Source organism: Parasteatoda tepidariorum, chromosome 5 (assembly GCF_043381705.1).
Source record: "Parasteatoda tepidariorum isolate YZ-2023 chromosome 5, CAS_Ptep_4.0, whole genome shotgun sequence".
In the NCBI taxonomy this organism is placed as follows: domain Eukaryota; kingdom Metazoa; phylum Arthropoda; class Arachnida; order Araneae; family Theridiidae; genus Parasteatoda; species Parasteatoda tepidariorum.
The window spans coordinates 30,914,458-30,935,247 of NC_092208.1; the positions used below are offsets into that span (position 1 = coordinate 30,914,458).

Below are 20,790 nucleotides of genomic sequence, written 5' to 3' on the forward strand. Positions count from 1 at the left end.
TGTATGAGTTGAAAGATGATTTCTAATGAAATGCGATTTGAATAAAAAATAAAATAAAGTAATTTTGTTTTAAAAAAAAGTAATACATGATTTATTAGATTTGATTCTTCTTTAAAGAAGTTAAGGATTTTTTTTTCTAAGATAATATAATATCAATTTGGTATTTTTTCTTAATATAATATCACTTTGGTAATTTTTTCTGATAATTTATTGAAATTCTATTTATTCTACCTAAATTTAGTGAAGCGTTTTTTGAGTCCTAAGACTAAAAGTATGGCTAGAAAAATTCTAACTTGAAAAAATCCAATAAAGATAAATGGGAATTTTCCTCGTCATAAACATACTTTAAAAATTTTGATTTGAATAGTTATAAAATTTTGATTAAAAATGATGGTGAAAGGATTTGGCAGGAAAAGCAATTGATGAAAGGATGCAAATAAAAAAATCCAAATAAATATTTACATATCTAAAATTTAATTTAGTTCTTCAACCATTCTGTTTTAAAATACATATCTTCAATCAACTAATTTAAATGCTTTTCAGCACTTCCAGACCAACAAAAAAAAAAAAAACCCCGGAAAGTTTTAATATATTGCCTGATAAATAAATATAAATGTTTTTTTGTTGTTTAGAAATCAATAAATATAATGAACACGTTTCCAATTTATTCGATTTAATTTATACTGTTTCTCTAAAAGATTCACAAATTGATGTCATGGTGTATACCTTAACCCTAAAAGATACCACTTTTAAATATTTAAATATATTATTTTATTGTAATCTTTTTGGATTCATTGAAATTATTAATTATTATTAGATATTATGGTCAGAGCATAGGGGTTCATGTGGATTGGTGATGAATGAAACAGCCCTTAAAACTTCAAAAATTGTAGAATATTGGTAGAATCTTCCAGAAAATACAGCCATTTCCAACACTCAATTACAGCAGTTACACTCCTATTTATATAGGCTTAGCAGCAAAGCCGTACCTTTTGACACGATTTTAGACAATCCTCGTATAATTCCCTTAATATTATTCCTATCGCTTTTAAGCTGGAATTTTCCGAAACTATCATTTTGTTACCAAAATGATCATCAAGTCGCTAAAATTATCGCTAAGTAGCAAAAATGTCGCCAAAACGAATTTTCCTTAAGAAAATCCTTCAGCGCTATTTTCTCACGGAATTATGCTAGAATTATGCGATTTTCTTAAAAATATTGTAATTAAGCTATCTATTTAAGGTCCGGCAGAGATATTTGACCTAATAACAAAAGAATATTTGCAAAATTATACCCATATTTTGCAAATTCGTAACAATATATTTACAACCCAACCATGCATTTCACAATAAATAAGAACATCAACGGTAAATTTTTGTCAAAATTTTTGGATCTGTATAATCTTATCCCCTCCCCTATTAAATTCCAAACTTTAAAAATTTATTACTGATGTCCTCATCTAAAAACGTTTGATTTTAAGTGGTGTAAGAGTTGTTTAAATATAAAGTGGACAGTTATGATAGTGTTAGAAATAAAGTAATGATAGCAGTGCTATCATTCATCGCTACAGGGAAAGCAAGAAGCGGCCAATTAGTTAAAAAGTTCACATGAATGCATTTAAAGTGAATGTAAAGTAAAGCTGAGAAAAATGGGTCCGAAACAGAGCATTCCGAAATCGTACGGTTCTTATCATATGGCAGTGTTCGTTTACTCTTCTCATATTGAAGTGTTTGCTTGCTCTGTAAAAAAATACAACAATAAAACCTTGTATAACGTTCCCCACTTACCATTATAAAAAAACAATTACTGCACATTGCTCTGAATTGAATCTATTTAGTACGAATTGCGTGTGAACTGAATATTTGGTTTTATCTGCTGTACACACGACCTTTCTTCATTTATAATCCTAAATGGTAGCTTTTTTTTCACTACTGAAGCTATCATATGCGCCCACTTTTCAACAAGGCAATCCTTATTAAAGGTTACCTTATTAAATCTACCATCATTGTAGAAAGTTTTCTCCGAGCGCGCTTATGACTCTCATGGCTCAAAAATTATTAGGTTGTTGTGGCCTCATGCCACATGCCAATACTAACAAGCCTATTTTTAGGCAAAGGGATGGGTTTCTTCTTTTTTTTCCAGGTGCGCCATCTATGGCCAAGAATTTGACTTCTGACACACGCATGCATCACAGCCCGTTTCACAGGAAAAGCACATTCACACACCATCTATCCATCCTCAGATCGTCTTTTTAAGATGAACCAGAGCACGATCTATCTCCGATCCAGTACCCCCGGAAGTATTGATTTGTTATGGGAACTTTGAAGACTTAGTGACCTCGCCAGATTTGGCTCGTACCAATCAACATTCTGCACAATTGGGGAGCTTTCGACCAGTGGGGATTGAACTCACGACCTTTTTGACTTCACTTGGCCCAACGCTCTTCAAACCAGGTCATTCTGGCCAAATAAAAATTATTAGCCAGATTCTTAAAAATTATTAGGTTAAATGATATGAATGACAAACGTCTAAAAGTGTTATTGCCTTAAAACTGTCATTGATGCGGTCAATAGTTTTTGAGTTAGTTTATGTTAAAGTTAATTTTGATGTTAAGTTATTAAGTTTAGCGAAAGCTATTAGCAGAAAAGTTACTATTTTCTTTTTTACTTTTATTGTTTTAGCAAATACGAATTATTATGTCGGAGAATGCACAGGTCTTATTGTATTTAACTTACGAATTAGTTTAGGAGTACATTTATAGTTTATGTTGCTGGTTCGTAAAATTAAGTAAAGTAAAGAAGAGTAAAGAAAAATACTAATGTTAATAAAATTATATTCGAACTCTTATAGCTGAAGACAAAAAAAAATTATATTTTTGGTAATTTTAAATTATTTTTGGACTCAGTAAATTTTAAAATTTTTGCTGCATTTTTATACACTAGAAGTTTCTGCTTCTTGTTCGTTTTTATTATTATTAGTAACAATTGAGAAGTTGCGTTTTTATTACTATTATGATAACTTTATCATAATTATTGCTAAGCAATTGAAAAATAAAATACGTCTGTGTGACATTTCCGCTCATTTTAACAATAATAGAATCTTTATCTTCTGTTACAAGTTGAGAGCCGAAAATGTTTTCCCATTGTCTAGGGAACTCTTTCCCTTCGCTCAGCCTTTCCTCATTTACTTTGCTTTTATACTTTTTACGCCCCAGATTTTATTCGTTAATAACTGTTACACATTAAATATTTTAGAAGGTAAGTTCCGAAGACTCCCCGTGCAGTAAATGGTGGGTGGTGCACGTTAAATTTGTCGGGTCACAAAGTCCTCCAAGTTCCCATAACAAATCAATACCTCTGGGAGTACTGAATTTGAGATTGATCGTTCTATGGTTCAGGTCAAAATTACAATCTTAGGATGTATGAATTGGTCCGCCCTTTAAAACACGATATGTGACACGTGTATGCGGCAGAAAATTTATTCTTGGACTATAGTTGGCGCCACTTAAAAACAATAAACGCACCCTCTGCTTTAAAAATTCACTTGGTTTCACCAAGCAGGGTTGCTGGTATTTGGCAAGTGGATACGCAACAACAATAGCTAGGTTAAAATCATCATTAGGCTTATCACAAGATGTAGCAGTTCAAATATTTCTAGAAATTAAGGCGAAGGCTTTCTTGCTATGACTTATCAATTGTTAGAATTGGATTGATACGATCTTCTTATCTAGCATATTGCTGCTATCAACAATGCACTTGAATTCACTATGATTTACTCTTATATAAAAAATCTGGAAAACCATCAACATAAATTTTTTAGTTTCTCCTGAACTAATTTGAACAAAGTGTGACTTCATGCTTTTTTTTAGACAAAATATTAGGTAGCAGTGAAAAAAAAATATAATTTCCCTGTTAATAATAATGATTTTTGCTAAACTTAATCAGCTAGTGCATAAAAAAAATTGTACAGGAAAATTATTTGAATATCAGAATGTTTCTTAAACATTTCATTCGAAAGTGTTCAAAATTTCAAATTATTCATTCAACATCATCATTCTACCAACAGTTTTTGAGTTATGAGGATGAAAAACGGAATATGCAAAAATGGTCAACATAAACTCTTTAACTATTCGAAAACTAATTCGAAATTTTTGCTAAGTCCAGCTCTTTATCAGATGAAATAGTACGTGACTACAAAATTTTTTTAATTCTCCTTCTAATAGTTTTCGCTAAACTGAATTATGCAGCTGAAGAAAACAGTCAACTCATGAACTAATGACCGTATCAGTAACTTCAGCTGTTCAGTTCCTTAAACATTTCTTTGAAAAAAGTGTGCAAACATATAATTTCATTCACTAAGTTTAGAGCTATAAAAGTGAGAAAGCACTCAACGAAAATTGAAAATTTTTTGTAACAACAGCAGAACCTTTTTTTTTTGTTTTTTTGAAGGAAGATAAATTAATCTCTGATATGTTTATTTATTGGTGTTCTAATGATAATCCGTCCTAGAGTGGGTTCGTCATGTGAAAAGAAAACGGGCAAGCAGTTTAGAGTATGCCCATACAAAAAATTAAGGTGTTTTTGAGATTTACTTGAGGTGTAATGGTTGATTTAAGGTTTATTTGAAGTTGACTTCAAAAAATCCCCTAAAAAATCAACATCTCAAAGTATATAATCAAGGCGTATAAAGCTGTTCAAATCACACTTGAGATTGTGGGAAATCTATTTTAAACTAACCAGCTTAGTGAGGTTATTTTTAAAGTGTTGTATATGCTATTTTTTCTATACTTCAAGCAAATATGTATATTTGAGGTGTGAATAATTTCACCCATTCTCAACTAAATGTATTGCTGAGTTATAAACGAGGATCACTTTATGAGGTTTATGAGGTTGAAATTGAGGTTTATTACTGAGGTTATTTATGACAGAATTCATCACCTCATTTTCTACTTCAGGTGATTTTTTTTTACATTTGTCAACCTCAAGACAACCTCAAAAACATCTTACTTTTTGTTAGTGATGACAAGCGATAGAGAGCAAAAGACGAAGTCTATAATGCAATTAAAATAAGCTGTAAAAGATATTAAAGCATAAAATTGGGATTATTAAGCAAGAATGATTAAGGAGAATAAAAAGTACAAAGCCATCGGTAAAGAACTGTGTGACAGCTATATAGCGCGCAAAGGGAACATAATAGTTTATTAAAAAAAGTATTATTAGAGAAAGGGGGAACCACGAAACACTTAAACATACAGTTTTAAAATTTTTAATTAAGTACGAAAATGATACTTTTAATACTTCTTTTAATGGTCACAGAGTTGTGCTTTTATCCTAATATTATGTTTTTAAGACTTTTTGTTTAGTTTTTCTCTCGTATTGAACTTAACATGATGATTTATCATTTAAAGTTCAATACGGGTAACTTTATATGAAGAAACTTAACTTTGAAATATAACTTTAAATGAAATTATTAAAACTATAAGACAAATGCAGGAAACTAAAATTATCTGCACTTAAGATATGTTACTTCAATTCGTTTTAGGCAATTAAAAAGTTTCATAGATTTTAATTGCAAATTTGCAGCAATTTTTTAAAATCCTAAAAACCGTGAATTCTTAATATAAATTAAAGCACAAATGTTTTAGGTTTTTTAAATATTTTTTAGCATTTTTCCAGAAAATATTTTGCATACATTTTGTATGGTAAAGTAAAAAGGTAATTAGCTTTAATATCACTAAAATTCAAAAGATTTTTTATTAAAAAATTGTACAATTGGGTACTTGCACTTCAAGAAGAAGATTATGAATACCCACACATGTGACCTGACTCCAGCTGAACTTTTATAAGCAAAATGTCGTGTTGAGGTCGAACTAAATTTCTTCACATAAGTTAAAATGTCAATTAACGTGAAGTTAATTAAATACAGCATGGTATCACACATCAAACTTGTTGAAATATAATTCATTCTAGCCTGCGTCTCTAACATAACTTAAATTTATTATTTTTTTATGCATTTTATTGTAACCGAGATATATTTTTGTTTTGTGTACCTGGCAACTTCGATACATAATTAGTTTGTTAATGTTTTACATGGCTTCTTGCCTGCTTATGTGCTAAGTAAGAAATATATAATTAGGAACAGAAATTTTCCGTAATGAATCTTCTTGTAAGAATATATATTGTGTCACTTAAGATAATTGATATTTGACGTCTTAGCATACTCGAAATGGAATGGAAAGAACAGTTGTCAACGTAAGCAAATGCCACGTTTTAACAACTAATCAGGATTGAGATACCCACTGTACGTCACTTGCAGGAATTGCATTAATTTTTTTCCTAATGAGATAAACTTTTGTATTTTGTCTAAACTAGATAGGAAGATAAGACTTGGTTTCCTATTTTTTATTTTCTCATTTAACTTAAAGTGATAATTTTTGATGACCATTTTTCGAATTTTTTCTAACTTGCAGCTATGTATATCAAAATCTACTAACGATGACTCCATGAAATTTAAAGCACATACATTCTTTCTAGTTTTTAAAAACAAATTTTGTCGTCAAGAATTTATTTAAACTTTTTTTTTAAAACAAAAAATAATAAAATTTATAAAGTTCTAATTAATTTTATTTAATTAATGTCAAAAAGTACCGAAGTCAAATTGGTTATCTTTATTCAAAATAAATTTTAAAAATTAAATATTGGAGCATAATAATTTAAATGATATCTAAAATTAGAAACATCAATTTTTATTCAATTTAAAGTTAAAGTGACCCAGGGTAGAGATGTGATAATTTTTTGTATATTTCTTTACTGTACAACAACGTGAGAAATGTCAAATCAATTTTCACATTTTAAAAAAAATTAAAAACATGTCGCTTATCTTGAAATTTCTGAAAATTTTTAAATCATAGAAAAACTACATCCATGAGAAAAAACTTGCTTCCTTAGAAAAATTTATTCGATAATTCTATTTGATAATTAGCAAGAAAAACTATGATTAACAATTTTTAATTGCATTCTATAATCTTTCTAGAATGCATTTTAGCTATTTTCAGAAATAGCCCATTATCACCTTAAAAATGTCCCTTAACTTGAAGATATTGAAAATTTTTAAATCATAGAACTGCTTCCATGAGAAAAAAAACCTTCTTAAGAAATTCTTAAGTCTTATAACCATTTTCAAAAATATCCCATTATTGCCTTTAGTAAAAATATCCCATTAATCGCATATCCCATGTCTTTAGTTGCCATAATGTCTCTTATTTGGAAAAAATTGAACATTTTTAGATCTTAGAAAAACTACGTCCATGATAAAAAAAAACTTGCTTCGTTAAAAAATTTTATTTCAAAACTCATTCGATAATTCTATTTAATGATTCGCAAGAATAATCATGACGAACAATCTTTAATTGAATCATATAATCATTCTAGAATATATTTTAGCTATTTTCGAAAATACACCATCATCTTAGTAAACTTTGTGTCGTCTTCAGAACTCTTTTCGGATTGATCAAAAAAAGGGAATGCAAAGTGGAACAGGATGTAGAATGTGCAGAGGAAATTAGACTCCTCTTGATCTTCCTGCAGGACATTAGTTATGAGAAGGCAGGAGCCATCCTGTTTCACAGACCACTTCAAACGATAAATACATGTATAGGTGGGCGAGATATCGGGAGGTATATCAATCCTCTGAATTTTCCGATATTTGTAAAAGATGAAACGTAAAATTATGAATACCGGAAATGTTAGAAATACCAGGGAACACTCTATTTGAGCTAAACTTGCTCCCAAGATTTTTTTTTATCGAACTCGTGGTAGATTCTGCAGTAAAATTATATCTGCACTTTCCGGATCAAATTATGGTTGAAAGTACCGACACTCAGGTTACCAGTGCTTTTTACCGCAAAATCCATTTTGACCGGAAAATGTTACGAACCAAAAAGTGCTGATTTATCTTATTTTTACAATATCAATTACCGCAGAATCACTGATTCTAATAAATATTACTGTAAAAATTACGGTACAGTATTTTACGATGAAAATAAATATTACGGATGTTACACCCAAAGTACTGATACTTTATCCCGTAATTTGACCCGGTCATTTGTTTTTGCAGTAAATATTTTTACTATAATATTTACTCTAAAAAGTACTTTATCTGGATCGCAAATATACTATATGACTAAAATTATTTTACCTGAATCACAGAAATTTAGCAAATATAACTGTAAAAATTACGGTATAAAACTTTTCGGTAGAATTAATTTTATGGATAATTTGACACTTAGGGTACCAATATTTTTTACCGGAATTTTTTATAGTGAAGTATTTTTTTAATTACTTATATATAGTGGACAAAATAAAAAAGAGAGCACTTAAATAACTTTTAATCGAATGGTCAGATTTTCACGTACTAAGGCTCAATTTTATGGTTCGAAGGAATATGTTCAATATGTTAATTAATTAGTACACACTGTATTTTAAGCTATGAAATCATTTAAGTAATGATCTAATATAAGTTATGATAATCTAATATTAAGTAATGATCTGGTAAAAAAATAACGTTGCAAGATTCATAGTTTGTTCGTTGCAATTTCTTTTCATTCTACCATTACAGAAGTGTATTCGTAATTTTTCCCGTTTTAGAAAGTTTCATCTTTCCCTATCAATGTTTCTGTATGATTTATATACAAAACTGTTAATTTTGAAACAATGCCACTAAAACTAGTATAAAAAGCGGGAAGAAACGAATTATTCTAAAGAATTTTTCATCTAACTATCGAATTTTTACGTACTAGGACTTATTCTTAATTTTTTACTGGGGTGACATATAAAATGTTAATTAATTTGTGCAGACGATATTTTAAGTTAGGAAATCAGACACAAATACGTACATTCTCTGAATAAACATACCTTTTTTTTCGATGGATGGCGATTTCTGAATCCCAATATATAGGGGGTAGCAGTAATCTAGAAAATATTGTCCCAATAGTTTGGTCAGGAATGCGGTCCAAAGTTCAGACCCTTTACTGTTTATTTTACTTTTTGCGTAAGATATCAGAAAAGCTTTTTAATCGAATCGAAACAGTTTTGCATACAGTTATTAAATTTATTTATCCAAAGATAATTTCATGCAAAAAAATAATGCTTGATAAATATTCGTTATTCTATTCAACAATAGTAAAAAAAAAATTGAAATGCAAAATATACAAATTTTTACATCATTTAAAAAATGTAACCTTGCATGGCCAAATACAAAATTTGAACGAAAACTCAGTTTAGTCAATGGTACATACATGTATATATATGTAACTTTTAACTCTATAATAACTATAAAAAAACAAGGTATTATGAATATTCATTGTTTTTTTTTAAAATTGATTATCAATTGAAATTTCAAAATGATCGAAAACTTTTGATCCGTAAGGTATAAAACTTATACAGCATATTCAACTATAAAAAGAAATTGCAAAATTTTAATATTATTGTCCAAACAGTTAATGAAAAAAATATTTTAAAAATGTCCTTTTTTGAAGTTCTGTATTTCTGTAAGCTTTTTCTCTTATTTTCCAATGTACGTTTGGAATTTTTTTATTGTTATTAAATTTATAGTTTAACAAAAAAAAAAGGAAAAATTAGAAAATATTTGGGGATCAGAAATTTCTTGAAAGGTGAAATTTCACTTTAAAAAACAATTAGAAAACTGAAAAACGCTATGTTCCTAATTTAAATCAGATTTCTTAAAAAAAATAGAAACTCCTAAATACCGCAAAGATCACACTACAAACTCTCATTTTTAAAGCTCATTTTTTAATTAAGGTCAGCAAGAAAGGAAATGAAAACACAGCAGTTTTAAGCATGAGCGATAAGTTACTGCATTGTGCAATAAGAACTGTCTCATAGTGCTCTACATCTACATTTTAAAAAGGCAGACGACATTCATGATAAAAAAGAAACTAAGTGAATTGTACTAATCGTCTGCCGGACAGGAAATGACGTCTCACATGATGCTGTGCGGGTGTTTTAATGTAAAATTAAACTTTTGTGGCGGCTCTAATAGAAAGAACTTCCATTAGAGAAGTTATTTAATTCCAGTGACAAGAATGATAGTAATCTATGTTACATATGTCATGCAGATAATTACTCTCGAGGAAACAAACTGACTTTATTTGATGGAGAAAGTGCTATTTTGTTGGCTCATTTTTATGAATGCCACAATTGATTAGAAAGCAACTAAAGATAATATTTTTCATAGGTTCAAAGAATTTACTGTTTCTAGGAATTTGAAAAACCAGAGCATGATTAAGGTCAAGGCAAACTATTTTAATGAATTTAAGGTTTTTAAGTTTTCTTTTTTGGAGCAAAGGATCTCCATTCTATCTTTTAAAAATTTATACTTTAAATTAATTTATTGTTTTGAAGAAATACGGCTATTTTTGTTACTGAATATTTAACTGAATATTTATTACTGAATATTACTGAATTTTTAACTGAATTCATTGTTTAACATTTTCATAGTAAGTAAAAACCAATAAATCATGTCTTGAGGTTTTGAAATTAAAGTATTGAACTAAAAGAGTCTCCTTTTATAACTATTTTTTATCCTTGTTCGGGAAAATGGTTATCTTTAACGTTAAATTATAGAAGAAATCTGCCCAAAAAGTTTCTTTAATTTAATAACTTATTAAGTATATCTTTTAGACAATTAAGGATATATCTAAACACTACTTTTGATTAGAAAATATTCAATTTGGTGAATACCTTTATTTTCAGTCCAACATTCATTCCGCTGAAAGTAAATATAATTGTCTTACTACTACGGATTAATGTATTATTACGGATAGTTGTGTTCACCTAAATGGCTTTTATTATTACGGCTTTGTGACAATAATATTTAAATAGCCATAAAACAAAAACAAATTAAATATTCCTTTTTTTAGTTTGACTCGCGTATATTGTTTCATTTGAACTTTAAGAAAAAATTGTATCAGCAAATCATAGGTTTTTTTAAAAATTTAGATGGTTTTCAACATCTGCTAACTAATCTGTTATTATTGAAGTAATAGGAAGGAAACATATAACACTTCAGGATTTGATACAGTTATTAGTGACCCACGTATCTATGTTATCATCATGTTTAGTAATTTATTTTATTAACTTCAAACATTTATTTAAAATGAAAAGTGAGTTTTATTTAAAATGAAAAGTGGCAGAGGTGGTAAGAGACAGTCCCCGACGCCTGACCGGCACCTAAAATAACGCGATATATGGTCTTGCAAATTAAGAGCCCTGGAAAATAGGTTAAGTGCTTGGTTATGGTTGGATGATTTGAACCTTAGATAATGTTTACCCTCTGAGGTAAGGTTTAACCTTACTATCGAACATATACACTGCAAACAAAAGAAGGTTTAAACTTATATCTTTCAAACCAAACTACCAATATTATGATCCCTGAGCAGAATCATTTTTTTTTAAAACTTGTGTATGATAAATTTTGAACATATGCCCAGCTACCTTTTTTACATTAATAAATAATAATATTAAATTGCATTTTATATAAGTGTTAAGTATTAAGTTTAGTGTTAAGTGTTAAGTAAGTACAATTGTATTTTATTCCCTCCAAGCTAAAAAAAAAATTCTTCGTCTTTTTTTACTTATAGTTATTTTATGATTATACCGCTACAATTCATATCTATTTTTGAAAAAAACCTGCATTTAAATTCATTTTAATAAATTCGGAGTAATTCTGAATATTTTTACATCACGTTTCATATAATTTCAACAATAGAATGAGATGTCTGTTTACAGTTGTTGAACAAAACAATATTCTTTCAAGATTACAGCTCACTTTTATTAAACTATCTAATGCTAATCCATTCGCAAAGAAACCAATTCCAATTCAATTTATCACTTACTCAGTTGTCTTCGCGCCAAAGCGTTACTTATTCAAACAAAGCTGGCGTGAATATAAAATTTTCCTTAAAAGGTTCCGACCTTCATCGACATTTATCAAACGATTTTTATGTACGCAGAAAACTTAAGATGGCGATCTTTTGCCACCACTCCATAGACATAAAATAGGAATTGCGGAATGGCAACTTCTTAAAATTATTGATAAGAATCGTAAATTCTGATGATAGCGAGAGTCGTAAAAAAACTTATGACTTTCGACTAATGGAATTGCATTTCTTTTTTATGTAGACGACTGTGGGTGGCTCAGAAAAGTTCTCACGAGTTTTAATTTTCTTTTAGCTATTTTTCTTACTGGAAATTGGTATTCAAGCGTAATGACCATTTTACTGAAAAACTGTTTATTCCAATCGACATATTAAAGATATTAAAATTTTAAATCTATTACTAATGGTATTAAATAAAAATATTTTTTTTTACTGGCTTAAGCAAAATATTAATGAAAGATACAAATTTTTGAAAATAATGTTGAAATGTTAGATCAATAAAATTTAAATTTTCTATGTATGTTAGAAAACAAATTAAGAAATTAGAATTAAAAAAATTTTCTTTTTCATACATAAAAAAGAATTTAATATATATAGATTGAGCTTTTATTTTTTTTAATTTTTTTTAATTAAATGGGTATGCCCTAATTTTCCCCAGCTATCTAAGCAATTGTTTTGAATGAATGTTTGTTCATTTTAATCAGCAAATGAACGTTTGTTCATTGTAATAAAAAATCATCCCCCTTCACAAGGCCAATGGGGACATCACCCATATATTCTAAAAATTTCTCCCAATTTCCGTAAATAGCAGAAATACATATTTTTGAATTTTTTTTATTTTAATGACAACAATTTTTAGCTGTAGCTGATCTATCTCAATTTAATTACATTCAATGTTAGAAATATATTGTGAAACAATATTTTCAGAGGACAAAAACATTATGAAAAAAAAATATTAAAAAAAAAATAAAAAAAAAAATATGGAAAAATAATTTTTTGCAAATTTGACACAAAAAGTGGTGATTATTTTTAAAAATGCAATTAATTTTATGACCAATTCGATTTATAGCATTGAGTCCAAACTTAATGTAATTATACATTTAATCAAATGAAACTAGACATTTTTTTTAAAAAAATAATTGATATGCAATTAATTTGAAGTGTTTAGAAAGAAATTTTTTAAATTTTATGCCTTTTTTTCCTGTGATAGTATAATATCATGTATTATGCATCAATTAACAATACTCACTGAGGGTGTTAGTATTATAATACGTTAAAGTATTTAAAAAGAATAAAGTAGTTTATTATACTATGCAGTTTGCTTGTTTTTTTTAATTCATTTGCTTGAAAAGCATTATTTTTCTATGAGAATACAATACACAATAAAATGAGAATCATTTTTGGAATTATACAATTTTTAAAGCTCATTTAAGAGTAGACAATAAGAGTATTAAGAAGTAAGAAATGTAGAAATTCCTTCCCGCGAACTTATTAACTAATCTATTATTATTAACCGCGAACTAATCCTTGTATAGTAAATAATTGAAAAAATATTTAATTAATTCATCAAATTTTAATAATTCATCTCTATTTTGAGTCGTGATGCTTTCTTCCTGTGATCTCTATTCTCCTTAAATTTTTTTCCCGGTGATATTCATTGCTTTATTCCAGTGATTTATAATCTTGGCTTGTTTTCCAAAAGCTTTTTTTATGAGAATACTAATTCACAAGTATGACGGCCATTGTTTTTTATAACGTTAACTTTGCTTAGTCACAGAACTGTTTGTAACAGTTATTGTTGTTTTCAGTTTATAAAATCCCCTCCCCCCCATCTAAGAAAAAAAGAAAAAAAAAGAAGAAAAAAAGAAAAAAAACGGGAGACAAGCGAGTCGGTTTAGTTAGTGAAGGGGGTGGTTACATAAAACTTTCAAAATCTAGCTGTCTCTGTTTTACTTCTAATTCTTCGTTTTAATTACATCCAGGAAAATCTTTTTTCTTTTGCCCTATTAAGATCTTTAACATCATCAATGTTGGCATTACTTTCCAATTCTTTGTACATTGATTAAGAGAAATTTAATTTTTCCTCCAGAATTGAAGTTGAACCATAATTAAAGGCAAAATACACCAATTTCTATTTATTTGAAAGGAGATTGTTAAAGTTGCAATCACAAGAAATAATGATTTAAAAAAATTTAGATTTATAAGAGAACGTATTTTTCTTATATAATAAAGATGTAAGAAAAGTGTTTAAAATAATAACCTTAACAAAAATAGATTTTAAATGATATCTCACCCAAAAAATTAAAATTGATGTTTGTAATTATTTTAGCAGGGGTTCAAAGGTTATAAATATCCTTTTCTTACTATGCATATTATGAGTTGAAGATGTAATGAACTTGATTAAAAGGAATTATCCCCCTGTTTCTTTAGAAAAAAAAACTACAAAATGTATCCCCCACCAAAACAGATTTTGAAATCTAACCCACCACTAGAACAGTTCTCGCTCTTTTTAAATTAAACCTATAGTTCATTAGAGTCGCAGGAGCTAAAAAATTCTTTAATGTGATTGAAATTACAAAAAGATTAATAATTTTAATCTATTTCTTGTTTTCATCCTTAAAGAAATTAAATCTATGATAGTTCACTAAAAAAATTTTTATTTCTTGGAAATATTGAGACGGCCTTTTATAGATTTATATTTATTCTACATATTTATTCTATATATTTATTCTACTATTTATTCTACATATACCAACTGTTAACTCTCCAACGATGCCCACGCAATAGTTGTTTTTTTAATTCCTTATTTCACATTATTCCAAGGTTGTGTATTTTATTTCATTTTATAACCGTCGTTGAACAGTCGATTCAATTTTTTAGATTTACGACTGCTAATGCTCAACTCCATAGCCATGTAATTTTGAACCCAATCCAGAATACAAAGGAATATGAATCAATTATTGGGAGACTTTCGTTGAGGACTTTTTTGATGGAACAAACCCGCATTTGATTTACATGAAGAGGAAAACCACGAAAACCTCCCACGGTTAGCCCGACGGCAAGGGAACTCTAACCCATGATCCGTCTACCTCCGAGAATATTTTATGTCAGTCATATGGTCGGTGTGAGCCTGGTGCGGAATTTGTATCGACACGCCGCCGCTGGGATTCGAACCAGGGTCACCTCATCGGAAGGCGAAAGCTGTATTTTCTGAGCCACCACGGATCAAGGTTGTGCATTGATGATGCAATTAATTTGGCTAAAAAATGTCCCACACCAAACAAGATTTTAAAAACTAGCCCCTCCCCCCAAATATTAAAAAATATTCCATAATTATAATTTACAGTTTTTAAACTACAAAATTGCATAATGCATTTAAAAAAAATATCTCCAACCCACCAGAACAGTTATAGAGACATACCCTCCTGGTACCTCTTGTGGGCACCCTAATTCCAATGGAAGTGACGAAAAGCTCTAATTCCATTTATACCCAGTAGCTATGAGTACTTTTGAACGAAGTTCTGTCCTAATTCTTCACTAATTTATCTAATTTTCTTTAATTACCCTCAAAAAATAATCTTTCAGGTTTTAGAGCCATTTCTGTTCAAGGCTGTGACATAGAGACAAGGCATAATATTGAAAGAAGGGCTGTATCAGCAAAATTCTCAAAAAAGCTGTGTTACACAATTGGACTATGATCAAGACAATTTGGCAAAAATTCAAAAATACCTGAAACCAGATTTAGAGCAAAATTATTGTAACATTCAAAATATTTTTTTAAATTCATGAGCCAAGCGAGATTCTTTCAAAAATATAAAGATTTTAATCTTTATTTTCGCTACTTATTTTAAAAAAACATTTATTACAGCAGAGAGATTTATTTAAAGTATAAATTCTGAAAAGCTTATAGTTGTTAATTTTATTTTTAGCATTATCTAATTTAATATAAAACTAATTTAAGTAAATTGGAAATTAAAATTATTTATCCATTCAAACTAATTCCACGTGACGTCTTTTCGTTCTAGGTAAAATTATTTAATAGCTTAAGAATTTTATGCTAATTAATTTAAATGAACTTGTGACTAATTTTTATGTTAGAAGTTTCTAAGAAAAAATTTTACATTTGGAGAGTTATTATGAAATTAGAGAGAATATTATAATCTTAGAATTCACTGAATAAGTCGTTAGAGTTTGAAGAGAGACAGCTTAAAATTTGAAGAAAAATATTGTTGCGATTTTAAATTAGCATTTTATTTTTAAGAGAATTCGTGCGACAACTTGAAAAAAGAAATTCAACTGTAAATTGAAAAAAAAGAACAGTGTTATTTGGAGAAAATTGTAATCATTAGAATTTTTTTCTTTATTACAACAAGTAATATTATAATTGTTAGAGCAATAGTGTTATGATTTGAGGAGCAAAATTTTTATAGCTTTGAAGAAAAATATAAAGAGGAATGGTATTAGAAGTTTCAGAAAAAGGTTTTAGAATTTTCAATGGATATTTTATTTTACAACTGAAACTAACCCATATTACATCCCATAGCCATGTACACCTCCCACGGATAATATGACATAATGCGGACACTCTAACCCATGATCTGTCTACCACTGAGGATATTTTACTTTGTGGTCGGTGCTAGCCTGGTGCAGAATTTGTACCCACCAGCCATCTCTGGGATTCGAGCCCTATGCCCTGATCCACCACGGCTCTGAGACCGTGTTAGAAACTTTCAATTATAAAAGTAGAGAAAGCAAAAATGGACAAATTGAAAAACGCTTTTTTATTCAAATTCCTTGCAATACACGTTAACTAACTGGTTGACAAATGTGCTTCATAAACCACTTATTTAACAAGTTCCAATTAAAACGAAAAAAAATCATTTTAGTGAAAAAATTTTTATTATTACTGATAATACTTTATGTACTAGCATTAGCCACAGAAAAGTATTTAATTTCAAATATTTCCTTTTAATATTTTTCTAAAATCATCAAAGGTGTAATCTTTTTTTTTCTTCAAAAAATGTAATGTAAAATTATATTTTTCTACCGTTATTGCATTTCAATATCTACTAATGCATCATAACATATATTCTTCTCTATGAAACTTATTTAAATATTTTTTTATTGAAACATTATTTAAATAAAAAAAAATAGTAGGTTTTTACCATACATTTTTCGCAAATGTACACTTTTTTAGATTTAGAGATTTCATACCTTATGTTATTCACCAGCAGATTTAGTTATAACAAATGATGTGTGTGATCTAATTTCGTTGAATGAATTAGTTATATGTTTCAACAATTATGCGACAATAATGATAGTTTAATAATATTTTAAAAATAATATTAAAATAAGTAGTTAAAATAAGTATATAATGCAGTTATACTCTCTGCTATGCATTTTAACAATGATGTAAAAATTAAATATAGCTTAACAAAATTGATAGTAAAATTGTAGTTAAACAAAATTGTTGTAACAATAATAAAATATCAACAATTTGAGTTTAATATTAGTTGAAATAATTTAAAAATAAAAATTGTTAACAATAATTCTAAAATAATAAGAGTTTAACAACAATTTGAAAATAATGACAGTTGACAATAAAGAGAAATTTTGATACTTTTAAAATATTATAAAAATATCGATAATTTTAACAAAAAAATTTAAGGAAACTATTAGTTAATTAGAATGTAAAAGTAATGTTAATGTAAAAGTAATGTATTAGTTAATTATAATGTAAAAGTAATGTTAATTTAACAGAAATTGAAAAATAATGATGATTTAACAACGTTTTCAAAATAATGATTATCTAACAGCATTATGAAAATAATGATTATTTAACAGCATTATGAAAATAATGATAGCTGAAGAGTGATATGAAACTAATGATAGCTTAACAAAAATTTGAAATCTTTTTCTTTAATTTAAAAAAAATATTTATCTGATAATAGTTGAAGATTGTTGGTTGTTTTCAATATTGTTATAATAAATTAAATTTTTTTATAAATATTAATTTCGTGTCAAATTCAACTCGTTATCTTTTATCTCATTAAGAAATTAATTTTATAGTAATTTAAATAACAAATTTATTCATTATTTTTTTTCAACAAAAGTCATCTTTACAGCATTTAAAATTCATATGTTTATTGCGCTTTTTTTAATTTTTACTCCGATGTGTTTAGGTTTTGTACGTAACATTTTACCAATAGAAGAGGTAATCAGGAGTAAAATTAAATTAATAACAAGAATGTTACTTTCCACTAATCTAACATTAATGTACTTACATTTCATACAGTTTTAGTTATATTTTTACAAAGCATGATTTGTTTTCGGAAAAAAAGGATATGTGAAAAACTTATGAAAGCACAGAACCATTTTTGTTTTATTATTTTTATTATTTCTATTTCCGCTCTTCGGTAAAACTTTTTTAATGTGTTTAAGAAATAGAAATTATTGTTTCACATCTAGTGATAAAGTTATATTATTTTTTAATTATAAAATTCAGTCAGATAACTACAATAATTACATTCCTCAAATTCAGTTATCTACATTTATTCATCATTAATTTATGTCTTAAAGAGTTTAATTTATAAATTATTAAATTTTTTAATTAAGTATAAATTTTATGAATTACTAAGCAAAATTTAAAGAAGAGTATTTATTTGAAATACTAAATATTAACTTCTTCTAGATAAATACTAAATAAGCAACTTCTAAAATAATTTGTAATTTTATGATTTAAGAGTTACTGGATTATGAACAATAACTGCAAAGTTGTAACAACAGTTTTTTTTTTTTGAATAATGAAATAACTAATATCTTTTTCCTTTATACTTTAATTTCGTCTCAGTCTTAGATTCTTTATAAAAAATTAGTTTTTCTCTGGGAAAATAAGTTTAAAATCACAATTAATATTTGGTCTTACACGTAAACTGGATGCAATCATTCAATGTATAGAACAGCAAGCTATTTAATAAAGTAAATATTAAGAGCAGGGAATTTTAAAAATATTATTTAATTTTAATTATGAAAATTTTAAGGTATGGTTTTTATAAAAAGTTTTTCATTAATTTGCAACACGAGTTGCTAGTTAATTTTCCATGCTAGTTAATATGAGTGTTAGCTAGTTTCGGTAGAAAAATAGGTTAAGCAGTGTTTATAATTGGTTTTACACTTCAATTGCTTATAATCATTCAATATATAGAAAAACTAGCTACTTAATTGGTTTTACACTTTAAGTGCATATAATTAGTCAATGTATAGAAAAACTAGCTACTTAATCGAATAAGTATTTAGAGTGAGGAATTTTCAGAATTTCCATTATGTAAACATTTGTAGATTTTAAGGTATGGTTTATATGATAAGTTTTTTCATGAATTTGCAACACGAGTTGCTAGTTAATTTACCATGCTAATTAACATGAGTGTTAGCTAATTTCGATCGAAAAATAAGTTAAGCAGTGTTTATAGTTAATTTTACACTTCAAGAGCATATAATCATTCAATGTATAGAAAAACTAGCTACTTAATCCAATAATTAGAGTAAGGAACCTTTGGAATATTATTTAGTTTCCATTGTGTAAACATCTGTAGATTTTAAGGTATGGTTTATATGATAAGTTTTTCATGAATTTGCAACATGCTTTGCTAGTTAATTTTCCATACTAGTAAACGTGAGTGATAGTTAATTTTGACAGACGAATAAGTCAAAATGCAGAATTAGTGATAGTTTTACACTTTAACTGCAAATAATCGTGTTATATATAGATGAAATAGCTACTGAATAGATTAAGAATTTAGAGCGAGGAGTTTTCAGAATATTATTTAATTTCAATTATGTAAAATTTTAGTTATGAAAAGTTTTTCATGAATTTCTAGTTAATTTCCCCCCAAATTTATACGCATCATTATTTAAATTAATTAGATATAAAACTTTAATAGATGGTACCATTAGAGGCTTTATTTACATTCAATATAATAAAACAATTAAAAGAACAGCGAAACGTTGGAAGCATTAAAAAATTCGTTTTAACTTGACTTTTCCATTTACGATGATTATCTTCTAGATTTCATGAGGATAAAAAAACACATTTTTATCATCAGAATTGTTTACATTATCCTAAGCATGCTATTTTCATAGTCCGTTTCAAAATAAACCGCACCTTTTCAACGGAATCAAAAGGAAGTGCTTTAGCGTTTTTTTTTTTTCAGATTGCTTTTCTTTCTTATTTAAATGCATTTTCTAATTCAGCTGCCAAAGAGATTTTCTCTTATTGCGCATGCTCCAACTCCCGCATCCCAAACTGAAGCACGTGCTGTTTCCAGTTTTTCCGCGTTTCTGCTTTCAAACGAAGACCGGCTGTTGAACAAAGAGCACGTGATAAAAGAATACGCGCGCTTTTACAACTGTGATCATAACAAACGTTTTTTGTGAGTGTTGACACCCATTTTTTTGAGAAAATTTAAATGGATTAAACAGAAGGGGTATTTGAACGGAAAAAAACTAGTTTGGGATACTTTTTTTTTTGCTGGTGAGTATTTTTCTTCTTCTTGAAAATGTGTATTAATAATTCTCAATTGACTGAAAATGCAAACATCTCGAAAAATCTTACAATTTATTAATACGTTTCACATAGTTAATTATACTAATACGAATAAAAACTTGCAGCTTCCGATCTCGTCACTCAGTAAAAAACAACCTTTGTTTCATTTCCGATAATATAAGATCTATTTATAATTTAATATCTATTTTTATCCGAACAGATAATTTATATGTAACCAGACACTAATCTAATCTCATAAATTAATTCATTATAATTTTTGTATATCAGATAG

The 20,790-nt window shown here is 27.8% G+C and overlaps 1 protein-coding gene across 2 annotated transcripts in view; it reads left to right on the top strand.

Moving 5' to 3' along the window:
- Positions 1-20,790, top strand: part of LOC107449343 (excitatory amino acid transporter) — a 101,101-nt gene that overhangs the window by 21,922 nt on the left and 58,389 nt on the right. Inside the window, exon 1 of one of the 2 annotated variants that reach the window (XM_043050439.2) lies at positions 20,212-20,486. The exons of the other annotated variant lie outside the window; for it this stretch is intronic. The gene's annotated coding sequence lies outside the window, so the exon portion shown is untranslated. Of the gene's footprint in view, positions 1-20,211; positions 20,487-20,790 lie in introns of those variants that run through there. 2 annotated transcript variants of the gene reach the window in all.